Raw genomic sequence first — 10,668 nt, 5'->3', positions numbered from 1 at the left:
GTGCGCGCCGACTTCCAAGGCGCCGCAGAGTGTTTCCGAGTGGCCATCCAAGCAGCCCTCACCACCAAGCCGTCGACGATTTCTTCAACACAGGCGAACTCTAAGCCTGAGGAGGACCTTACAGTACCGGCAAACGAAGCTCAGGCCGCGACCTCTATGCGGTCGACTGAAGAAACCAAGAGGATCAACCTGGGGTTCGCTGATGAACGCAAGACTGCCATCATCAGCTCCAGCCTGGACGACAAATAGGAAAGCGCGCTCGTCCAGTTTCTGCAAGATAACCGAGATGTATTCGCATGGCAACCTGCGGATATGCTGGGAGTCCCGAGAGAACTGGCCGAGCACAAACTGAAGGTCTATCCCCAGGCAAGGCCGATTCGACAAAAGCTACGTCGTTTCACGCCCGACAAGAGAGAGGCCATTCGCGTCGAGTTAGCTCGCTTGGTCGCGCCTGGATTTATTAGAGAGGTGTTACACCCCGAGTGGTTAGCCAACCCTGTTCTTGTACTAAAAAAGAATAAAGTGGATTGGCGCATGTGCGTCGACTATACTGATCTCAACAAACACTGTTCGAAGGATCCCTTCGGGCTCCCAAGGATAGATCAGGTGGTGGACTCCACCGCTGGATGTTCTGTGCTGTCTTTCTTGGATTGCTATTCCGGATACCATCAGATTAGCTTGGCGAAGGAAGACGAGGAAAAAACAGCGTTCATCACTCTGTTTGGCGCTTTCTGTTATACCTCCATGCCGTTCGGCCTCAAAAACGCTGGAGCGACTTATCAGAGAGCCATTCAAACGTGCTTAGCCGATCACTGGGGCAAGCATGTGGAGGCCTACGTAGATGATGTGGTAATCAAAACGGAGAATTCGGAAAACTTCATCGAAGACTTACAGCTGGTTTTCAACAGTCTGATCGATATAGATGGAAGCTTAACCCCGAAAAATGTGTTTTCGGGGTACCAGCAGGAAAGTTACTCGGGTTTATTGTCAGCCACCGGGGAATTGAGGCTAATCCGGATAAGATTGAAGCTATCATGAAGATGGAAGCACCTCGATCACAAAAGAAGGTTCAGCGACTTACTGGATGTATGGCAGCCCTGAGCAGATTTATATCCAGGCTGGGGGAGAAAGGTTTACCATTTTACAAGCTACTCAAGAAGGTGGATAAGTTTCAGTGGACTTCGGAGGCACAGGAAGCTCTAGATGCACTGAAGAAATTCTTGACCACACCACCAGTACTGAAGCCACCCCGACGGGCTACGTCAACTCAACCAGCTGAAGATCTGCTACTGTATATCTCTTGCACGACTCACGTGGTAAGCACCGCGTTGGTAGTCGAGCGAGCAGAAGAAGGACATGCCTACCCAGTGCAACATCCTGTTTACTTCATCAGTGAAGTTCTAGGCCCCTCAAAGAAAAAGTATCCTCAAGTCTAGAAGCTATTATATGCAGTACTTCTAACTGCCCGCAAGCTACGCCACTACTTTGATGACCACAAAGTCATAGTAGTCACTGGTTTTCCGATAGGGGATATTCTTCACAACAAGGAAGCCATTGGCCGAATAGCCAAGTGGGCTTGTGAGCTGGGATCTCATGACATCGAATTCCGACCTCGTACCGCCATCAAAACTCAAGCACTGGTTGATTTCGTATCAGAGTGGACTAAACAGCAAGTACCAGATAACCCAGAGACTGCAGAAGTGTGGCGAATGTATTTTGATGGCTCGCTGAAATTACAGGGAGCAGGAGCGGGAATTCTCTTCACCGCACCTGGAGGCGAGCACCTCAAATATGCCCTCCAGTTGCTATTTCCGGCCTCCAACAATGCAGCCGAGTATGAAGCTCTGATCCATGGATTGAACATCGCCATATCATTGGGCATCAAGAGATTGATGGTGTACGGAGACTCTCTGGTAGTCATTAGCCAGATAAACAAAGAGTGGGATTGTTCAAGCGATTCAATGGGAAAATACTGTACTGCCGTCCGAAAACTGGAAGATAAGTTTGAGGGTCTGGAATTTCATCATGTAGAAAGAGATCGGAACACAGCAGCCGATGTGTTGTCCAAGCTAGGATCCAGTCGAATTCAGGTCCCACCTGGAGTTTTTGTGCAAGAAATACTACAGCCGAGCATTTCGATGGATCAAGCAGAAGAGTGTAATATTATAGATCAACCCGAGTCAGACTCTGATGACTGGAGAAGGCCAATCATCGGGTATATAAAGAATGAAGAGGAACCAGATGACAAGAATTCAGCCGAGCGCATTGCCAGACAGTCGGCTCACTACACACTCATTGGGAGACATTGTACAGAAGGGGTGCATCAGGCGTCCTCATGAAGTGCATTCTCCCATCTACTGGGAAGCAACTTCTGGAGGAGGTCCATGCTGGGCAATGTGGAATACATGCAGCATCCAGAACACTAGTCGGGAAGGTCTTCAGGTCAGGATTCTATTGGCCAACAGCGAAGAATGATGCAGCCGAGTTAGTTCAGAGGTGCGAAGCTTGCCAATACTTGTCAAAACAACAACATCTGCCAGCACAGCAACTACAGACCATACCAGTAACTTGGCCTTTCGCATGCTGGGGACTGGATATGATTGGACCTTTCAAGAGAGCTCAAGGAGGATACACTCATGTATTGGTAGCAATCGACAAATTCACTAAATGGATAGAGTTCAAGCCCATTGCTTCTTTAACCTCTGCTAAGGCCGTGGAATTCATACAAGACATAATATTCAGATTCGGGATACCAAACAGCATTATAACTGACCTAGGATCCAACTTAACAAGTTCAGAGTTCTTCGACTTCTGCGAGCAAAAAAGCATTCAGATCAAGTATGCATCTGTAGCACATCCAAGAGCCAACGGGCAGGTTAAGCGAGCCAACGGGATGATACTAGAGGCACTCAGGAAAAAGGTCTTCGATAAGAATGAAAAATTCGCAGGAAAGTGGATAAGGGAGTTGCCCTACGTCGTTTGGAGCCTAAGAACCCAACCTAGCCGAGCTCTGCATGGAAACACTCCTTTCTTCATGGTCTATGGGTCGGAGGTGGTGCTACCCGCTGATCTCAAGTTCGGGGCGCCAAGGTTGATCTTCGAAAACATAGCAGAAGTCGAGGCCACCAGGCTGGAGGACATTGATATACTTGAAGAAGAACGGCTGAATGCGGTAATCCAATCGGCACGGTACCAGCAGACTCTAAGGCGCTATCACGACAAGGCTGTGCGACAGCGATCCTTCTCAGTAGGAGATCTCGTCCTCCGCCGAATTCTAACGGGGGAGGGACGGCACAAGTTATCGCCCTTATGGGAAGGACCCTTCATAGTAGCAGAAGTCACTCGGCCAGGATCATATCGTCTCACTCAGATGGATGGCACAGAAGTCGGGAACTCCTGGAACATAGAACACCTCAGGAAGTTTTATCCCTAGCTGTATTTCAAAAGCTATCGGGACGACGATGTACTCTGTAAAGTGGAAATATGTCATCAATAAAAAAGGGGTTTCAAAGATACTCAGTTTGTTCACGATTGACTTGCATTCTTACTTAACTCAGGGTGACCACTATGCCCTGCTAACGGAGCAATCGGCTTAAGTCGGCAACGACTTAAGGCGGTGCAACATGCTCACGCTTACTTAACTCGGGGTGACCACTATGCCCTGCTAACGGAGCAATCGGCTTAAGTCGGCAATGACTTAAGGCGGTGCAACATGCTCATGCTTACTTACTTAACTCGGGGTGACCACTATGCCCTGCTAACGGAGCAATCGGCTTAAGTCGACAACGACTTAAGGCGGTGCGACATGCTCACGCTTACTTAACTCGGGGTGACCACTATGCCCTGCTAACGGAGCAATCGGCTTAAATCGGCAACGACTTAAGGCGGTGCAACATGCTCACGCTTACTTAACTCGGGGTGACCACTATGCCCTGCTAACAGAGCAATCGGCTTAAGTCGGCAACGACTTAAGGCGGTGCAACATGCTCACGCTTACTTAACTCGGGGTGACCACTATGCCCTGCTAACGGAGCAATCGACTTAAGTCAGCAGCGACTTAAGGCGATCTGACGTGATTACAATTACTCATATAAGGATGACTTCTATATCCCGCAAACAAATTTCATAACCATCGCGCATCATTTTACTACTGCAAATTTACGAACTAATGAATTCTGAAACAATATGAAAATAACAATATCGTCCAAGTACTGAAATGGCGTCCTCTAACAAAAGTCTGACCATACTAACCGCGCGCTCAGAGCACGCAAAATGTTTCTCTACTTGGTGATATTTTTCTCAGGAGCGATCGATGAGGAAGGACGGCTCAAGGAATCAGGGGCAGCATTCACATCAGCCCTTATATCTTCGGGAACAACCACGCCGGGTCTCCTCATCAAGATTCGCCCCGCCCGAATAGCCTTGTCCATGGCTCTGTCGCGCTGGGCTCTGAGAGTAACATAAGTTTCTTCGGCAACCTTGGCAGCCAGTCGAGCAGTTTCTAACTCCTAGGCGATGGATTTCTGGAAGCTCGGAGTTCTTTGATGGTAGTGTCCTTCGCTGATATTAGCTGCTTGAGCCGAGTCACCTCATCAGAAGATTCCTGCAGCTTACAACGTTGATTGTCCAACTCTTCCATGGTGAAGCGATGACTCCTCTCCAAGATAGTCAGCGAGTTGCTAGAATCACGATACAATCTGTCAAGACTGTCGCGAGAAGCAGCAAGGATACGTTTTTCTTCCTGCAAACAAAAGTCAACTCCCTCAAAAACCAAGCAAGTAATAGGAGCACAACAAGGTAAAGCACAGTTTCATAAATCACCTTTTCAGAATTTAGCTGAGCGTGAAGAGAAGAACTCAGTGCATTGGCGTCATCTAAGGCAGCGGAGACCTGACCCAGTTCAGTCTGGCTCTGAGAGTACTTTTCCTCAAAGTCAGTGCACCGCTGGACCAATTCAGCCTGATCTCGGGAATGTTTTTCCTCAAGAGTGGAAATCTGCCGAGTCATTCCTAGCAGGATACAATCAAACCAAAAGGGGTCAGAATGTAAAGCAGTCCACAGTGAAGACAAAGAGAAGCAAAAAAGCACTAACCAGCGTTGGTCGCCTCCAACTCAGAGACACGATGTTGAAGTGACACTGGATTCCAACGTGCAAGAGACGAAGCTACTTCCGGGACAGAAGCACACTGTAACCGCAGCTGGCTAGCCATTCCGTCCACCAAAGCCTGATGAGGAGAACAGATGAGTGTAATGACAGCAGTTCATACAATGTAAAAACCAAGCTAAAATACATCACCGTACCTGGAGGTTGGAAAAGAACGAAGGGATCCCCAAATCAGGAGAGATCAATTGATAACCAGGCGTAAGGCCACCACCCGAAGCAGCTTGCAACAAACCAGTAGGAACCAGCTCGGTACCATCAACAGAGCCCAACACTCGGTCAGCGGGGACGCTGCCCTCTAAAGCGACTCCCTGATCCAAGGCTTGGGCTACCACCATACAGCCGGAGTGTGGAGGCGATCCCGCATGAACGTCCATAGAAGTACAGGAGGGAGACCCCGCTCGGATACCCTCGGGGGCTGGGTCATAGTTTGCACTGCCCACTTGAGCCGGATCATCCCCGGCAGCACCCTCGGGGGCTGGGCAGTGGCTTACACTTCCCACCCGAACCAAGTCATCCCCGGCGACATCCTCGGGGGCTGGGCACGTGTCAACACCACCCTGGGGGTCCAAGTTCTCTGCGGTAGCCACTTCTAAGGCTGAAGGGCCCTCAGTTACTTCCATGAGACCAGGACGATCCAAGTCAGTCTCCCGACCCTCGAGATCGCGCTCCAAGGTCGACGAGGCACGGGATGACCTCAACCCAGCATCAAGCACATCAGCACAAGCCTCCATCACACCATCATCCACTGGCTCCGATAACAAATCCTCTGGAACCATATCCTCAAGAGTCTGATCAAAGTTGGCCAGGGACAGTTCTTGTAGACCAATGAGGGCAGACAAAGCAGGAGAAGGAACTCCACTACTTTCACCGCTAGCGATGAACTGTCGACTGTTTTTCCGAGTCAAAGGAACTTCATCTTCTTCCTCCTCGTCGTCCACACTAGCAACACAGGCAGCACCCCCATTGGGATCAGCAACAGATGGAGCACACCCATTGGGATCAGCAACAGATGGAGCACTCCCATTGGGATCAGCAGCGGATTGGATACACCCATCGGGGTTAGCATCAGTAAATTCAGTCACAGGCATTTCTTCAGCAGCAGGAACCGAAGTACCAGCATCCCGATCCAAACTGGATACTCGCCGGAGGCGTCTCTTTTTCTTTTTTTGCTCATCAGCAGAAGGGTCAGGTTGACTGGCTCGGCAAGGGCGCCTCGGGCGAGTACTGGCAGGCTTCTGAGTATCCAAGGTTATATCAGCCTCTAGGAGGGGCACCACTACCAATGCCCCAGCAGGAGCAGCGTCAGAAGAGTCCTCAGCCAGCAAGTCAAGCATGGCGCTTATCTCTGCATCACTAGGATTCAAGGGCACCTCAAAATGGACCTGCCGTTCATCATCAGGAATCTCCCCGAGCGAGGCAACCAAGGCACTAACTTCTTCAGCGGAGGGTCGCACTCTAAGGCCCAAACTGCCATCAGTGACAGGTGGATTCGACACAAAAAGGGTGAAGGCTTTGGGAGGAGGCAGGTTCCAGGCCGAGTATGCCACTGGGGCACCAATATTTGACACTTTGCCTCTAAGGATCATCTCAAGTCGGCTCACCAAGTCTGCAGAGGGAATTCTTCTGTTGGTAACCCGAGTTGAGTCGGCTAGGCCTCGATACAGATAAGCTGGGTATGCCCTGTCTTTCAACGGCTGAATATTCTTAAAAACAAAATCAGCAACCACAGCTTCAGCAGTCAGACCCCTCTCTTTCAGCAGTCCAACTTCAGCTAGCAACGCACCTGCCTCAGCTACCTCCTGATCTGTGGGAGACTCGGTCCAGCTTGGGGTGCGAACGTCCGGCTGTCTTCCCGACCGGGGGGGAGAGATTGTAACACCCCAGGTGTTTATATTCCGCTCTACAACGAGTACGGATTTAAGCACGTAATATCAGTGGATAAACGGACGCTAAATTTTAATTATTTTCGTCTATTGCGATTTTTATATCGCATCTGTACGTTTGTCGCGAATGCGACATCATTTTATTTTTATCCATCCGGGCCTGTCCTAAATTTTTGTGATGTTCCGAAGATAGTCGTTCCGAAAATCGATGCCTCCGGTGATTATTTAAAATTCATCGCTCACGCGAATACGAGTTCGGAAGCTCGACTCACTCTATGATTTTGTCCGAAACAAGATTTATTAGAACTCGGCGACAAAAGTTTTAATGCAAAATTAAATCGGACCATACTCAGAATCTAAGAAAAACGAGGCGTAGAATTATAAACTGAGCCGTTTCCTAGTTTAACATGATATCGTTTAGCTTCATCCGGAAACATCAAGCTAAAACTCGAACCTTGATAATTTAATCTATTCCTTACCAGATAAATTTTTGTCTGGCTTCTAAGTAAACCAAAGCTGATTACAATATTGAAGTTGAAATCAGTTCAATCCGGGTTGTCGTTTCTCGGCCGGATTCAAATCTTCAAATATAAATAAAGGGTAAGAATTCATCTGCCACTAGAAATATTCATCGGATCCAATGGAATACAGCCCGAAATACTGTTGTTCACATCATTCTAATTTATTCTGATTACGTCTCGCCTCGATCTAAAAATTTTGGCTCAAAAATATCTACGAAATTCTTTAAAGAAATTAAAAAGAAGAAAATAGAAAAACCTAAAAATAAAAATCTCAATCGGCTCTATCCCCAGCCGCCCCCGCTGCTGATTTGCTTCTAGCGCCTTCTCTCTCCTTATCCCTTCACGCGCAGTGAGCAGATTTTTCCTTCAGTGGCGGCCTATTCCCCTGGTCGCACTTCCTTCTTCTTGGCACAGCCATTACCGCCCGGCTCTCTGGTGCTAAGCCGCTCGGCCTCTAGCTCGTCGAATCCCTTCCATGTCTCGCGCTCGAGCTCCTCCTGCCTCACGTACTCCGCCCGGCGCCCGGCGCTCAGACCGCGCCCTCTTCAACTCGCCAGCGCGTCCTCCCATGCCCAGTAGCCTGCGCTGGCCGAGCTCTCCTATGGAGCGTCAGCTTCCTGCTCCCGGTTTTGGAGCTTCCATGGCGCCGTGGTTTCCCATCTCCCTTTCATCCCCTTGTTCCCTACGCCCAGGTTCCATTTTCCCCAAGCGTGGAGTCCTGCGCGTCCAGCCGTCGAAGCCCCAGCTTGGCTCCATTTCCCTGTTCTTGATTTCTCCCTCTCTCTTTCCCTCAATCGTCGCTCCCTGCTTGCTCCCGTCGGCGTCGCGCCCTGCCTCTCCTACGCGTGTGGCCAGGGCTCGGGGTCCTTCGCTGGCTGCTACAGCGGTGTCCATCTCCCTGTTCTGAGTCTCCCTGGCAACTGCGGCGCCCCGGTTTCTGTTCGCCATGGCGCACGCTCTGCTCGCCGTCGCAAGCCGCGGCTCTCTCCAGCTCGCTCGGTTCTCCCATGGCGCTCTTCTTTCCCTGCGCCCTGGACCTTCCCAGCTTGGATTTCCCTCTCCCATGGCGTTCGGCTGCTCGGCGCCCAACTCCTGTGCTCGCGCCGTCGTGCTGCTGCTCGCCCATACCGCGACCTCGCCGATCCGTGTCCTCTGCCCCAGCTCGCGGAGCTTCCTCTCCCATGGCCGGTGATGCTTCAGCCTCCTGCGTCGCGCACCTATTTCCTTGCTCGTGTCGCAGATCGAAGCTTTGCGCGTGTCGAGCTCCCTGACCGCCGCGCCGTGGATTTTCCTGCGCGCGCGTGTCTCCTTGCTCACGCGTCGCCGTCGAGTTCCTTGCTGCGCGCTGAGTTTTCTGTCGTGTCCCTGGTTCCCGCGTGGAGCTTGTGAGCATCTCCCTGTGCTCCTTTTGTCGCGACAGCTGTCGTGGCCGTAAGGCAGTCCGCACCATAGAGTTCACCCGACCGCAGTCTGTCCCCAGTCCACGCTATAAAAATCGCTCGGCCACGGTTCCGTCAAATTGCGAAGCTCCCTGCCGTGCGCTTGCCAACTCGGATTTCGCTAGCCGCCGTTCTCTAACCCGTGTGTCAGTCGGCGTCGTGGAGTTTTTGTTTGATCAGCTCGTCGTCGCGTCGTTTGCCGTTGAGTCGTCAAACACGTCATCCTCTGCTCAAACCCCACCTCACCAGCTCGCTCCCGACTTCAGCTGAAAGTCGTCGTCGTTCCGCGCGTCAGCAAGAAATCCCAAGAATCAAGTGAAGATGAAGCTAGTAGCGCGATATTCCCTAAGCGCTCTACAAATTGCCTGGATCGGAAAATCGCTACCGATCTCGCGGATTCGTGTCAGCTGCTGAAGCGGTAAGCTGATGAATTATTCAGAATAGTTCAATCGATGAATAAATAAATTGCTAGTGTGATGCTCATTAGGTGCTCGATAAATTGCGTAAGTCACGAAACTCTCGTCGACTTCGCAGTTCTTGCGATTATCGAGCCAGGTTCAGTTATAGCGAGTTATCTCGCTATTCCGATCAAGTAGTTAAATTAGTGTACCGAGTAGAATATGAGTAGGCATGTGTGTTAATAAAATATTTTAATCACTTATAAAGATGTAGTATAATTTATAAAGCAAGAGATAAGTTTAGAATTCAATTAATTAAGTAGCTGATAAGTTGTATTTAGGCTAATCATGTTTAAAGTGTATGATCTGTTGTTCGTGATGTTTGCGTTAGGTTCGTTTAATCTAGAAAACCGTGATTATTAAGCTTAGTCATACGTCGATAGCTAGTGTTTTCGTATAAAATAGTACGACGCTTCGTCACTAAGTATTTAATTCTTGTCGGCGTAGCACTATTTAGGTTCGTAATATTTTCGTCTATATGCATTCATGTGCATAATGCATTTCATTCAGGTACGTTAATTAATCGCGTGATGCGGAAGACGAGCCAAGTCGACCCCAAGCATGGGCTTCTTCGCAAGGCGATGCTGATGGACAAACCTGAAGATGGTCGTCAAGTGCTCATCGACTAACAACACTAACCTAGTGTTACTCAGGCAAGCCCCGGTGCATTTGCCACCCTCCTTGTTGTTTTTAAAATCTTTCTCACTTGCTTGATGCATTAGGTGATAGGAGTTGATTGATAAAACAATTCCTGCATTACCTTCCTTGAATTTGATTACCTTCCTTGATCACCCGTTTTACAAAAGATTTTGATGCTTAGCCTTGCTTTAGAAAAACAAAATGTTTTGTTTTTACAAAATATGATGTGGCAAAAGTGGGTGGGATGTTTTCGAAAATAAAACTTGATGATGGATCTATCAAAGGCCTTGATAGGTTCAACATCGGAAAACATGTACCTCTGCCAGGTACCAAACTTTGGGTTTGAAATGATTAAGCTGAGACCGGGCGGGTGACTTGCACGAGAAAGGAGTCTCGGTGTAGTGTCTCCGTCTGAGTCGATTAAGGACCTTGTCGATGTAGGCTTGTTGATCGAGGACCCTTTAGCTGGTCACATGCCTCGTCATGGGTAAGCCTTGCCTCAGGCAGACTAAGGCAGGAATAAGACAACACGAGATGGGCGTGGAGCGGTGGCGAGAGTAGCGT

General features: G+C 49.5%; 1 pseudogene; it reads left to right on the top strand.

The window, feature by feature from the left end:
* Positions 1–8,514: 8,514 nt before the first annotated feature.
* Positions 8,515–10,137, top strand: LOC118476817 (uncharacterized; annotated as a pseudogene).
* The last annotated feature ends 531 nt before the right edge of the window (positions 10,138–10,668 follow it).

The sequence above is a fragment of the Zea mays genome, chromosome 3 (assembly GCF_902167145.1).
Source record: "Zea mays cultivar B73 chromosome 3, Zm-B73-REFERENCE-NAM-5.0, whole genome shotgun sequence".
Lineage (NCBI taxonomy): Eukaryota > Viridiplantae > Streptophyta > Magnoliopsida > Poales > Poaceae > Zea > Zea mays.
This window is presented reverse-complemented; position numbering and strand designations above follow the sequence as displayed.